Genomic DNA, 15,032 nt, shown 5'->3' on the forward strand with positions numbered 1-15,032 from the left:
ATGGAGACTTTTTGAGAAATTTCGGGGATGGCTGTACAGGGATGTGTCATTCAGGCTTTCTTTAACTGGAAAGGGTAATGCAATCAACCTAAGATATGACAAATTAAGTGTTTAAGCTAACCTAAATGAGGACCTCTGGAATAACATGGTCATCATTTCCTTGGCAATCTTTTGAAAGTAACGTTTTGGTGGAGAAGGAGAGAGCAGGGCTTTCAGTGCTGGAGCACAAATTAACTGCTCAAGAAACTGCAAAGAAATACACATGCATGTTCATGTGCATAAATGGGTTTCACCCACTTCCATTTTCTGCTTTCATGGGTCACTAATCCAAGTTGTGTTGGTGTGAGATTGTTCTGAAATGGGAAACATGGCAAATGCACCAGTTTGTTTTAGAAACTGTCATCCCATATACAGTTACAGTCATCTAGTAAAAGGATGCATTACTGTTGAGGAAAGTTCAAAATATTTACTAATTTCAAGGAGATCCGTGATCTACCCATAAGCATTTGCCAGGAAGGAAAACATCTTTTGCATAAAATGATTCCCTGGAAATGATTCACTCATCTGTGGGAGCAACATGAAGCTCTTTTGAAAAATGAACACCAGATAAAAGGAAACCTGCTAAGAAAACTGCACTCTAATTTAGAAAAGATGATCTAATTAGTACAGCTAATATCAAGGAAGCATACATCATTATGGTCTTCTAAAGCATATTTAAATAGAATAAAAATGATTAATTAACAATTCAGTAATCACAAGCTACCATCCCTTTTCATAGCCCAATTATGCATCTCAGAAGATGCAAATTGTCCCTACAGATTTACAAATTTAAGGTAACTAACAATAGTGAACCTAAAAACAAAACCCAGGACATCACTAAGATTACTCAAGTGCTGAAAGTTAAGCATGTGCTTAAGTGCTTTCTTGGGTTGTAGCCTTGTTCAAACAATTGCTGGCACTTAGCATGAGATGGATATTGGCATATTGGAAATGTGGAAAGCGGTGAATTTTCCCAAGATTTTGCTGTGAAAGCATCTTTGCCTGAAACCTAGCCCACTCTCATTGGAAAATGGGACTGGTTTGGTTTGAAATATTTGCATACCTTAGCACAAGTTCCCACAGAAACAGGTCCAGTTTTGACTTCATAACACAATGTGAAAGAAAAAAAGAGAAACCAAAAACATAACTTGCATTCTGAATTCTGTTTCTTCGTCTTTTGTTATGATTTTGTGGGTCATTTCTAGCTTACAGCTAGCTCAAGTGGATGAGTGCTCTAAGAATTAAATCAGTAGCCAGGAATTAATGACAGTTTTCCTGAGGGCCATTGATTAAATCACATTAGGTAAGAGCACTGTCCCTGTCTCAGGTAGTGACACAGCCAGCTAAAAATTTAGTCTTTCTGGGCTCCACCTGTGATAAGTGGACAGAAATGGATGCTCCTGGAAGCTGGCACAGCCAACCTCAGAACCAAATCCCCTCCAAACCCTCCAGGCTAGCTGGGCTCACGTCCTCTGTGTCCTTCTGGGGACCAGAGGGAAAATCCTGCCAGTGAGCTTGGGAAGTGAAGTTTTAGTCACGGGCTGAGGAGATATGCAGATTCTTAAGCACTCATAGATGGTTTTGAGGCTGTTTTGGCTGAATGAGGGTGTGAGCCCCTGGAACAGAGTGCCCAGAGCAGCTGTGGCTGCCCCTGAATCCCTGGCAGTGCCCCAGGCCAGGCTGGACAGGGCTGGGAGCAGCCTGGGGCAGTGGGAGGTGTCCCTGCCATGGCAGAGGGTTTGGAGCAAAATGGTCTTTAAACCATTCTGTGATTGAGTGATTCAAGACTTCTGCATGGGTTTGAACTTTTGAGAAGTGAGATGAATTTTTTATCATATCATCTGGGCCCAGCACTGATCTGTGTCCCCTGGTGATGGGCAGATCCAGAGGCTGCTGCTGGACCATACCTCGAGACACAACAAATTCCTTGAAACTCTGCATGTGGTTGTGGTTTTCTGGTAGGGGCAAAAGCAAGATGAATTTCCCCTTGGAACCCTGTGCAAAGACTAGCCAGAGTCTCTGCAGTCCCTAAGCAGGAAGGAAGGGACAAGGGAATGCAGGGACAGAGGCACTGGGCTGTGCTCCTGCCTATGAATGTGTGTAGAGGTAAATGCTGTCTCTCTCCCCTGTTCACATCTGCCTGTTTACCTCATTCTGCACCGCTGGAATTCAGCATATTTGTGCTGCCAGACTTTGCAGCCCCTTTATCTCCCTGTGAGACCCAAGCCAGTTGCCCCTCCTTGGTGCCCTTGCATGTTTTCCATATTAAATGAAACAACACCCCCACATGTTCTGTGGAAGGCTATTTTGAAGGCAGTCACATATCTTTGCTCTTGCCTCCTCTGACCTTGATCTTTACTTTCTCTTTTTCTCCCAAAGAAAATATTTGCTTGCACTGTTATCTGTAAGCAAGATCCTTTCCCCAGGTGTGGCGATGCTGAAAGAAAAATTAATTTCTTCTGCCTTCTTCCTGTCAAAGAGAGGAAACTTCCTTTTAAGCTGAGAGGAGAGACAGCCTTTAATGGATAGGCCTTGCCTAGTCAGCAGTGGGTGCTCCAAAGAGGAGAGTAAATAACTACAACAGTGGAAACATTTTATTAAGAAATGCAAAATAATGCCAGACCTTCTGTTCTCAAGCAGAATTTTAATCTCAACTCTTGGCTCAAGTTGAGGGTTAAACATTAATTTCTGAGGGACAGGACCTTATCCAGGACCTTATCCTTGGACCTTACAGAAACCAGGCAAGATACACTCAATTCCACTGCGTGTGATCAGCCAGAATTGCTGGTATCTGGGGTACAAAATGAGACTCAGAGCCTAGGAGAAGAGAAGAAACCTAAATAAATCGGTGGGGGGAAAAAAGAGGTCAGGCCAGGTGCAGCAGAGAAGTGCTGAGTCTTCACACCACAGCAACTGATAAGGAAGGAACCTCATCTGCAAGTCTCAAAGTCTCAGCTCGCAATTTAATCCCATGTGTGGGTTGTGCACATGCTCAGAGGCTGTTCTCTAGAAATACTGAGTGACATGGTCACAATGGCAATTGAGGTAGTGGCTTTTTGCCATTACTGGAGGTTTTTTACCCTCACATTGGAGAGTTTTTATGAGTTCAGTGATTTTTTTTTTTTTTGAGCTTTTTTGATTTTTTAATTTTTTAAGAGCTCAGCGAGCAGGCAGTGAGCAGAGCTCTCTGGATGGTGTCAGTCCCACCAGGGCAGTCTGGGGTGAGCAGCCCATGCTCCCCATGGCACTCCCAATGTCCCAGTTATGAGCAGAGAGGAGCTGAGCGCTCTTACAAGACCTACGTGCTCTCCTCTGGCAGACCAAGCCAAGACACACTGAGGTTGGTTCTGGAAAGTTGTCAGATTAACTGAAAAACTTTCAAAGAGTTGGAAATTTTCCCAAGTTTTCTTCCACAAACTTTGCAAGAAGCCTCAAAGCATGGTGGACAGCGCTGGATCAGGTTGTCTTTGTGGTGTTAACCAGTAGGGTTTTTTCAAGACAAAGGCATTGACTGAAATAACCTGAGAAAGAATCTCAGCACGAAGCCCTGCTACAAGGTTTGGGTTTGCAGAATTGAGCTTCTCTGAGAGGCAAGTTTGCAGTCCTGTGATATGTTATTCTGAGCCCTTCCTTCCAGAGCTTTGGTACCGAGCTGACACATAGAGATCCTGCATTCAGACTTCAAAAAAGAAACCCTCAGAGAGAAGCTTGCATTTTCTTGTACAGGGAATAGGTTTTTCTTCTCAATTTTGGCTATTTTGCACTGACATTCTATGGCTAAACCTTTTCTGTTGCTTGATAATACTTGGAGGGGACTGATCATCATCTGTGTAAACAGCAGTTTTTGTTCAAGTAAGTACAATATTTTAAAACACGTTGTTAGAATCAGGACTTCCATTCAGTGCTGAACTTGTAAAATCCATGTCATTTCTTCAGTTTTAACTCTGTTTTAACACCTCAAGGTGGTGGACTAAGATCTCACTCTGGCTTCCTGGAGTGTTTGCAGAATGACAGAGAAATTGCCACCCTCAGGATGGCAGGTGGCTGTAGGGCTCCTGTGGCACTCTTTGTGGGTCCCTGGTGTTCCACTGCTCATGGATCCTCAGCAGTTCCCGTGCTTTAGCCCTCTACTTCATCCAAGACAATAATTTGTTTCCAAATTTGCCTTATTAATGCATATAGCATTTGTTAATGGTCCTCACTTGGAAGGGGCATACGGTCAGTGACTTGTCAGAAATCCCAGATGAGGAAAAATTGAGACAAATGGAAAGTGATTTTTTAGTCTGAAGGCTCCTACAAATATGAACAAGCAGAGAGGCTGGAGAATCAGCAGTAGCTCTTCAAAATGAGACGAAGGATTTTCTTTTTCCATGGACAAAGCTATTTTGAGCTTTCCTAAGAAGCAAACACCTTTCTGTCCCACCAGGTTTCTCTTACCCCTGTAATTTCCTTACAGCCATTTATTGGCATGCCTTTTAGCCTCTGACCTCAAGAAGAAGAGTGCATTTACCTGACCCTGGCCCAGCTGAATGGGACTGGGAAATGAATATCACACTGATGATATCTAAACCCAAGTCCCTGCAGAATGCAACACTAAAACTTGCCAGCAACATCTGTCCTTATTATGGCATTCCTTCCTTCACCTCAAAGATCTATTATTTCTCTTTTTTTTTCTGAAGGTCTACCAGCCAGAGGAATGTATGATCTAAAGCAGCTAAAATGAATTTCCAAATCTATCTGTCATGAAGATAATTATCACTATATTTCCACCCAAACAAGATACAGATCACTGGGTGCTTTTTCTCCCAACACCAAAAGCTGAAGCCCATATTACCACCCATCTTCTGCTCATCCCTCCTCCACAGTTACTATGCCAAATCTCTCTTGATATGCCAGGAAATACTGGGGAGTATCTAAGATGGGACTGAAATATTAAGGAAACTGTTTGCATGCCCAGATGTATCTGCAAGGTTGTCCATTTGTCCATGTGATACCGGTGTGCTTCACATCTGGATTCTCAGCTGGCTTTAGAACTGTAGGTGGCATTCCAGCTGTCCTTGTGCAGGAACACTCACCCAGCCACCCTGGAAAGGCCTTGCCTTGATGTGTGCAAGCACCTCCTATGCTTCTTCATCCCCCTGATGCTTCATCCTTGCCTTGCAACTGAATAAAACAGAGAATCATAGAAACATGGAATGGTTTGTATTGAAAGGGACCTTGAAAATCATCTCATTCCAACCCCTGCCATGGGCAGGGACACCTTTCACTAGACCAGGTTGCTCAGAGCTCCATCCAGCCTGGCTTTCCAATTAACTGCTTTCTTCCCCTCTCACTTGCAATAAAAGGTTTCCAGTTTATTCTGGCTTTCCTGGTCCTAACTAGTGTAATATCGTCTTATACCAGCATATGGACCATTTCAAGACACCCAAACCTGTAAGTTATTCATTTCTGCATTATAACTCCATCATTCTCTGCATTGACTGGACCTATTTACCAATTCTGTATGTCTCTGGATACTGGAACTTTTGGGTTTCTGATTTTTTTTTTCCTAGGAAATGTTTTTAGTCAGCCTCAAAGTGATAACTGAATGAAAAAAAATTCCATTTTCATTCAAATTTATCTTTCTATCCAACCTATTGCTGCTACTAGATGCAAATTCAAAACTCTGTGTCTGTTGTTGAGTCACTGAGCATTTATTGCCCACTCCCACATCACACACTACCAGGGAACTGCAGTTATTGAAAGCATTTTTCACTAGTCTCCAACTAGGAGGTTTCTTTCCCATAATTGCACAATTCTCCATATTATTTTTTCTTTAGTAATAGGTTAGAGATCCCTGGCTATATCCATATGACATTTTACAGCTCCTCTCCAGTAGAAACACTTTTACCAAGCTTCAGCAGGAACAGATTTACTCTTATTCACACTTTCTCACTCATTTCTAAGAGCTTCCCTATCATTAGATTTCCACACTAGCTTTCCATGGACAAAGCTATTTTGAGCTTTCCCAAGAAGCAAGCCCCTTTCTGTCCCACCAGGTTTCTCTTACCCCTGTAATTCCCAGTTTCAGGTTCAAGAACTTGCCTAGTTCTTCATCCAGAATCTTTTTGTTAAGGAGTAAATGTTTCACTTTTCCCTTGCAGACCCTACTTTCCCAGCAGGAATAGTGACCATGCTGTCACTGCAGGAAAACCTTGTCAGTGAAGAGTTTTGAGTGTGTTGGAGCTGCCTGTGGTCAGTTTTGGCGAAGTTGTGATGTTTGATATGCTGGTGTAGGACAGTGCAACAGTCCTGGTGCTCAGCAAGGGGCTGGCATTGTCCCTGTGCTGCTCTGAGGCCATGCCTGCCCTTGGCTGTGTCATCAGCTCCTTCCTCATGCAGCCAGTATAGATTGCTACCCCTGCTTAATGAACCTGGAAATCCCCCATGACGCAAGAACAGAACAATATGGGACAATTGCCTGCCCCACACCTTCCCTCCCAGCATCAGGAAACTGCTCATAGGTTCACCTGCCCCTAACAGAGGTGACGTGCTGTGGGAAGGAGACTCCTCCACACAGTAGCAACTGCACTGCCAACACCCCTTGGGGAAATTCTTTCCTTTCCCAGCAGTGGAGCCTCACCTGTGGCTTGCACGGGTCTGGACAGGGAGGCGCAGGGGTGAGTGATGCTGCTCGCTGTGCCAGGCAGGAGCACACAGCCCTGCTCTGCACTGAGGGCTCAGTGAGCCAGGGAGAGGAAAAGGATGAGAACTGCTTCTATTCCATCTCCTGTTCCTGCCTCTCTCCTTCATGTGCCGTGCTGTTAAATCCTGAGGTAGTGGTTTGTTATTGTTTATAGCTGCCAGCGGCGTGCTGGGTGTTTCACAGAGGAAATACACAGAGTGCCTCCATCCAAAGAGCTCCCAATGAAGTGTTGGGGGCCAGTGGTGCTGCTGCTCTCAGGGGTGATGCATCTCCACTTGGCTGATGTGATTTGACAGCTGGAAGCCATGTTCTGATGGCTTTCCTTCTTCCCTGCTTCCTTCATTAGAGGTGCCAGGTTATCTTTGCAACAGAAGAAAACCTGCTTCCTGACCTCACACACAGAGCAGATAGAGCAATTTTTTCCCTTACCACCCTCTGCCAAATTGCCTTAACCCTGCCCTGGAGAGGAGAAAGAACAATTTGACACTCTTTGCCCATTCAGGAGGCAGCTTTTCCGCTGAGCCTGTGCAGAGAGGCCGTTTGGTGCCAGCTGTAGTGATAGATTTGTGGTTCCTCGCTGTTGCGGTTTCTTACGTAACGCTGTAACTAAAGCTGGCACTTGACAGAATCCGTAGCTCCTGTTCTGGCTCGGCTGCACATGATGCAAGAATAAAGGTAGTAAGGGAGGGTTGATATCATTATGGTTTTGTGATCCCAAGACAAGGCACCCCAGAGGAATTTTTCAGGCTGGGTCCAGGTCTATTTTTGAAGGATGGGATTGCTCTAAATGCCCCACAGCCGCCACTCCTAAATAAATGATTTCAGGAAAGAAGGACTGCCCCATCTGGGGAGTGACACTTGGCTTTGGGATCAGCTCTGCTTCAGCCAGGGACTCCCCAAGGACTGCTGCTACACTGAATTCCAAATCTCCAAAGTACCTCTTGGGAAATACACGGATGCTGTAGAGAGATCAACCTGTAGACTGCAACTTAGCCATGTGCAAATGTCCCTAAAAAAGTGAACATAAGCAGCTGTCCTATTATTATCCAAATAGATACTATTAGAAATTGATATATTTAATCACTCCCAGGCAGGGTGGAATTTGAACTCATGACCTAGAAGTAGTAGCAGAGTTTTCAGCTGCAGGAGAAAAAAAAAAAAATAGAAGGTCAAACAGGACTTTTCCTGCTGGGTAAAATAATTTATTGCAGGTGAAACAGTCTCAGATATGAGGTAAATTAGACTGTGCATTATCTCACGGATAATAACTTCTCTCTGATGTTTGGCTTCTTGTGTGCATCTTTATTTTGGGCTCTAAATAAGATAAGAAGCACCAGAAATCTCCCAGGAATAACAAATGCATTTTCTTTGCTTGATTGAGGAAATAAATATTGGACAGACATGTGTTATGCAACAATTTAAAAATAACTCTCTTGTAAAACTTGGAGTGAGCCTCAAATACCGCAGAAGTAGCAGAAATGTGTTACCTACCTTTTTATCAGCCAGCCAATATAGCTTTTCTCAGCTACTTTTGCTGAACTATTGGCCTGATCGTTTCCTGGGCATTTTATTTTAATATATTTTCCTAGGAAAGGCATTCCAAGTCTCTGTTAAATTTGAATCTACACTCAAGCAGGCAAGGGTTTGGAAAGAATGCTGCAGTCAGACTGAAATCCCCGTGCTGTCCTTTATATCTTGTGGGACCTGGTGACACACGAGACAAAAGTGTGTCCAGGCTATGTTGGACAGGACCCTGGGAAATATGGTCTAGTGGAAGGGTTGAAATCAGATGAGTTTTAAGGTCCCTTCCAACCCAAACCATTCTGGAATTCCATGATTTTAGATCTACCACTGCGTGGTGTACAACCTGCTGATCCTGCTGCAGGCCCATCTTGTGATTGTTTCACCCAAACTTCTCTCAGTCTTTTTGGTCAGGATCTCCTTCAATGAATGGTGGCATTGGACATCTCTGTGCTGATATCCCAATTCCAGCATTTTCATGGCACTTTTGTGATTGGAAGAGCGAGGTAGAAAGAAATCTCCTTCTTTTCACATTGTACCTCAGAGATGGTGCCTGGAATTTGATACCCCAAATTATCAGTCCCTGAAAGCCCAGTGCAGTAAACCAGATCATTTATTCACAGTGCCACAGCATTTTTTTTTTAAACTGTAAGACCAGTTGCAGATGTAATGACAATAGAGGAAATTAGCTCATGATGGGATTTTAGGAAGAGGCTAGTGGAAGTATGTTCAGTAATGTTCAGTTATTAAACCATTAGAGATCCCACTGGAGACCAGCCAGTAGGATTTCTCATAATCTGCAGTGGTTTACGGCAAAACACAGAACCCCTGAGGGGGGAAATGACAAAATGTTCCTCTGGAAGAGTTGCCTCATCTCCTCACCCATGTCTGTGCTCTGCTCTGCTCTTGGTGTGAAAGCACATCCCTGTCTGTTATCCCTCCCTCCTCCACAGCCCTCCTGCCTGGAACCCCCAAAATAGGTCTTGCTGAGGTGGGATGGTGGATGTGAAACCAGAGAACTCTGCAAACATCTGTGTTCACTTGAGGCCCAATCTAAGCTCTACTGAAAATGCACAAAATAACTTCCACTGGCTCCAGGAGCCTTCGGATCAGACACTGTGAGTGTTTGCTCCCACGGCTCTGTTCACCATTTTGGTGGGATTACAGAGAAACAGGAGGGTATTGAGTTCTGAAAATCAGGGCTTGGCTCAGGCCTGTTGTAAATAAATCCAAGAACTCAGGTCTGATTCAGAGAAGGTGAAGAAGATTATTCTGCCAATCTGACCACCCTGAACTGGGTAGAGATTTCTGCCCAAACTCAACGGATTGGCACAGGGCTGAGGGCAGTGCTCCTAGTCCCAGTGGTGGTCCAAAAGCTGAGGGGTGATCCAAAAGCTGATGGGTGATCCAAAAGCTGGCTCCTTTTTGGTGATCCAAAAGCTGGCTCCCAGGGTGTGCTGGGCAAGGTGTGCCATCAGGCACTTCTCCTGCCCTGTGTGCAGCCAGGCTGGCGCAGTTACAGAGACACCACATCACAGCTGGGACGTGGGTAAGGGTGTCAGGAGCCAGGCAGTGCTCTCAGAGAGGCATGATGCAACAGGCAGAGCCTCATCAGTGACAGTGATGGCCTTGACAGCAGTGATCCTGCCCCAGCCTGCCTGCTGGCTGTGTTACTGTTTTCTCTCTGCTGCGCTGCGACACCGAGCACTGTCCTCAGGTGGAGGATACTGGCAGCATTCCCTCAAAATCAATGGAGAGCTGCTGGCTTCTGCCTGGAAATAGGGTTTTCTGCATTTCATGTCCAGGCTTCTGCCTGGAAATAGGGTTTTCTGTATTTCATGTCCCCAGTCGTTACTTCCTCAGCTTAACCACACGAGCTTCCCCTCCTGTGGTCACCACATCTGAGCCTCACCCTGAGAAGTGCTCCTATTTTGCTCAGGGTCTGAGTGCAGCAGTGAAGAAGAAAACACAATAAATTTTTTTTCCTTCCTTCATTCCCTCCTTCTAATAGCAACCAGGTGCTCTGACACTTAACCTGTGTGCTGCCGTGAAATTGCCTGTCTGGTGCAAACTCCCATGTGAGGCCCAGGGCCTCGAGGATTTACTTTATCCCGGGATTTGTAACCTAATCTCAGTGAGATTGTCCATTTATATCAGCCACCTTAAAAATTCATATTTTTGTTGTTGTTAAACATGAGAGGAGAAACCATCTCTTGACATTGTTTCTTTTGTTTCTGATTTTTTTTTAAGAACTATCTTTAAGGCCTTGGCTGCAAACTTTGTTTTTTTACTAAATATGCTACTGTGTTTTAAACTGATAGCAGGGCAAATGCTTGGAGGATTATATCAAAGTCTGCAGGAGTTAATCAGTTGCATTCATATCTATAGGTTTGCTACTTACAAAACTTAACAGTCCTTGCATGAAAGACAGAGGAGAGCAGTATGTGTAAAAAAAAAAAGTTCAAAATCAAGTATGTTTAAGGTTCTAAACAGGACCTGGGTTTCAGAGCAGAGGTGCTACAGGCAGACATGTCATCCTGCCCCAGGGCATCTTGTGCAGGCATGGAGCTGCTCTGAGCAGGAAATGCACCTCAGAGGGACAGATGAGCAGCTGAATCATCAGTGGTTTAAACCTGCAGTGTTTTGCTGAGTGACTTGAGATTTACACCAATGGAAACGAGAGCAGAGCTGCAGACTAATTGCCTGGTTTGGATTTGTAGTGATTATGAGAGTTGGTGGTGGCTCTGGTTCCTAGAAATATTCCATGGATCAAAGGATATTTTCCTTTTCTAATGCATTGGATCCTTTAACCTCTGCCTTCAGTCCCAAACCTATGGGTTATTGCATAAGTGGGTAAGGTGGCTGGTTTAGGTGTTGGTTAAACTTTCTGACACAGCCAGAAGCAAAAGTTGAGTCTGGGCTTCAGAAAGCGCAGAGTGCTGCTGGTACAGAATGTACCCACCAAGTGTCCAGCTGAGATTATCTGTTCAGGCTGTTGGCTGCTCCATGGTCCTTCCTTGAAAACACCCAGTTCAGGTTTGAGTTTGGGAGCAGAAATCCAACACACAGTCCCCAGTCTCCCATCCAGCCCCTGAGTGTTCCTTTAGTACTCCAACTCCCTTGTTTTGTAAACAAATCCTGTGCTTGTAAACAAATCATAAAAAAGCTGAAGGGCGCAGAGCGAACCCATGGCCCCTGTTGGCACCATTCTCCTCATAGAGAGAGAGAGAAAAAAGCCTCTCCAAGGCTGTTTCCTTGGCATTTGTGTCTTCTGAGTCAGCCCAGTATCTAAGAGAGAGGCAAGAGAGTTGTTTTGAGGCCTTTGCACCTGCCATGTTGCTGGGCTTATCCAAACAGGGAGAGCTTGGACCACAGCTGAAATAACAGCCCAGCGCAAGAGCTCGGGATTTTTGACGTCCTTCTGGTGTTTACAGCATCCCACCCCTCCTCTCTCCAACTGCAGAGCCAGGCAGGAATTCTCTTCATTATCTTCTGCCGTGCTTCTCATGCCATTTTTATTAAAAAAAGGCAGAGCAATGGGGAGCATGTGTGAGAGGAGAGAAAAAAGAAGAAAACATTTGTATTTGTGCAGTCAGTGGCAATGAGGGGAGAAGAAGGGAAGTTGGGGAGCAGATCTGTTTGGGTTGTCCTAAAGCGACCTCGTCCCCTTGGCTTACTCTTTATCAGCTGCTTTTGGAGCACCTGAGGATGGTGAAACCTGTGAACACCGTGGTGTTAGTGGATATTTGCAGTAATTCAGGACCTCTGGGACTGGCACTTTTGGAGGCTGTGAGCAGCATGTGGGGACAGACTGGACAGCTCCAGGCTGTGTCTGACAGGGCAAGGGATGGTGTAGACCTTCAGCTTTTCTGTTTGTGGTTGTAATCCAGTCCACCCTGGCAGCTGATCTAAGGCATTGCAATGAGGGAAGATGTGGGGTTGGTGCTGTTTGCTGCCAGCAGATTTCCTGTTTTGCTCGGCAAGGCTTCCTTGCTAGAGGAGAGGAGCAAAGGTGAAAGTGTTAGAGGGAAACAGGGCTGTCACCAGCACACCAGGGCTCATTCTGGGCTGCAGAGAGATGGCAAGGAAATGTCATCTTTTGTCTCAAGTGTTCAGTGGCTGTTTAAGGTCAAAGACAGATGGGTCCTTCATGAGGACACTTCAGGTGTAGAATTCGCCTGTTTCACACAACACTGGCTAATTATTTGGGGATGCTTAAGCCTGTGTCATCTTGTCCTTAAATAAGAGGAACACTGTCTGCTTTCATTGCTGTCTGACCATTTGTCTTTTCATAGGGCAGAAGCTGGGCTCAGCCTTAAGGATATTTTCAATTCTGTTGGATACAGGTCTTTGCTGTATAGGAAACCCTCCTCGTGTTATTTGTAGTAGGAAAAACATATATGCCATGGTAGTAGGAAAAGAGGCATAGGATGTTTGCTTTCCCTCAATGCTTTCACTGCATCTCAGGTGTGTCCTCAGATGCTGAAACCCTACAGCATGCACAGAGCAGATGTGTTTGGGGCAGTGTCAGCCCTTGCAGGTCTTCTGGAACTCAAGGGCATGAGTGTTTATTCTGTAAATTCAATGATCCTTTAAGCCCACCTTTGTCTGAGTAAAAAACAACTTCCCACAGGTATAACTTTTCCCATTAAATTTTTCAGGAGCACCCAAACTGAGAACAGAGGTCCCTCGCCTGGGGGGGAGAGAGAGAGCAAGATTATCTCCACTGCCCAGCCTCCCCAGTAAAAACAGGAAAAGAATTAGAGGGTTCTATATTCCTGACCCTAGATCACTGGCCACAACAGACAGGAAAGTTGCCCTGGTGGTATTTCACACGGCATGTCCTAATTCCCCCTCTAAGCAGAGGGCTTGAGTCATTGCTTTTTAATAAGGCTGCCTCCCCACAGGCGGATGCTGCAGCGATCAATGCGGCTTACTCAGTTCTAGAGAAGGTCATTAAAAGACCATGGATATACATTTGAAGAGTGTTTGTTCACATCCTTGATGTTAAAGATGTTTTCTTCTCTCTCACTTCCTTAAGTTGCATCTCAGAGAGCCACCGTGTGCCGGGTCCTGCCCGGCGGTGGAGTGGAAAGTGCCCCTTGTTGCTGTCACTGTGCCACCAGTTCCCAGGGAAGGTGGGAGAGGAATTAAATGGTCAATAATCACACTTTTATCACCACTTGGAGCACAGCTTGTCTTGCTGACATCTCCAGATACAGTCTGAACTATCAACCTGGGTGTCCTTTAGCTATAGAGAGGGAATGAACCCTTCCCCTCTCTGTTCTTGCATTCCTCCCTCCCTCACTATGGGACTGGATTACTGCCTGGGGTATTGCACATCTCATCCCTTCAGCAGCTATATTTCTCCAAAATGTGGGCACTGTGGAGGACTGCTGAAACTCCCAGTTGCTGCCAGTATGACACATTTAGCAGTTCATGAGGATATAAGCATCTCACGTTCCAGTTGTTGAATCGTGAAATGCCACATGCATCTCCGTCAGCTTTTTGTCACACCTTGTGTCAGGCCAGGGTTAGTTGAAAGCATGATGGCTTCAGTTTTGAGTTTCTGAGGTGTTTTTTTGATGTTCCAGTCCATCCACATCCTCAGCTCTGCCTGTGTGGTGCTGAAGAGCCCCTCTGGAGCAGACATCCCATTTCTGAGCTCCTCTGGGCACAGCTGGTTTGTTGGTGCTGCCCTGGATGTCACACCATAGGGCTCCCCTGCTGTTCCCCAGTGCAGGGAAGCCTGTGAAGCTTCAGGTTGCTCAGAAGGGGATTTGGGATGTGGATGAGGAGGATTGGCCCCTCTGGACCAGCCATTGCTCTACAGGGACCACGTGTCTCCAGGCATTTGTCTTCCCTTTCTTTGTATTTTAACCTAAGACAAGGATATTGGGGTATCATGAGCATAAATAACTTAATGGCTCTTATTTTCTACCCAAACTGCAGAGCAGTAAGGGGAACCAGACTGTGCAAATAATGTACATGGAGGCAGAGATTTTGTTCAAATTGTTTTTGGAGAATAAATGGGTTAGGTTTGTTTTTTTTTTCTTTTTTTTGTGTCACTAAATTTGAAGGGCCATTTGCCTGTCACAACACAAAGTTCCAAGAGCATTCCATCTTTGAGCACGTTGCAGTTGGATATCTCCCCTCCCTGATGTGCAGCAGGTGACAGGGTTAGAGCACAGCCCAGTGCCACAGAGCCAGCAGCCAATGTACTCCATACAAAGTTTTCCATGGTTAATCCATACAATTAAATAGGTCAGAGTTCTCCCCACCTAATAACTTTAATTTCCAGTTTTCTGTCTTATTCACTCACGTACATATTCACTCCAGCCACCTCATAATCCATAACCACCACATTCTCTCTTGTGCTTGATTTGATTCCAGGTTTTCCTCCACTGTATTCTGCAAACTTCCAAACAAATGTGAGCTTTTCCTGTTGTCCCTTTGCTTACATGTGCACACAAATACTTCCCCCCAGTAAAACCCATGTGCAAGGCACACTCACTGCTCTTAGCCTGCCTCATCATCTGGAGGTATGGGTGGAAATCACACCAAAAATCAGAATCTGCTAACTCCTATTTTTCACTCAGTGCATCAGAAAGCGGCGTGGCCTTATTTATTTGCAGCTGCCCCAACTGTTCATTTGTTACCATTTTCAAAAATTGAATCCTTTATTTTTTGTGGTTAGCAGATCCCCAGTGACAAAATCCACATTTCTGCAAGAGTACTTGTTAATCTTAAATATTTTACAAATGGTTTTGAGATGTTTTTGAGACTG

The 15,032-nt window shown here is 45.0% G+C and overlaps 1 protein-coding gene across 1 annotated transcript in view; it reads left to right on the plus strand.

Moving 5' to 3' along the window:
- Positions 1-15,032, plus strand: part of PAPPA (pappalysin 1) — a 173,628-nt gene that overhangs the window by 72,788 nt on the left and 85,808 nt on the right. The window lies entirely within an intron of this gene.

Source organism: Fringilla coelebs (assembly GCF_963513975.1).
Source record: "Fringilla coelebs genome assembly, chromosome: 21".
In the NCBI taxonomy this organism is placed as follows: domain Eukaryota; kingdom Metazoa; phylum Chordata; class Aves; order Passeriformes; family Fringillidae; genus Fringilla; species Fringilla coelebs.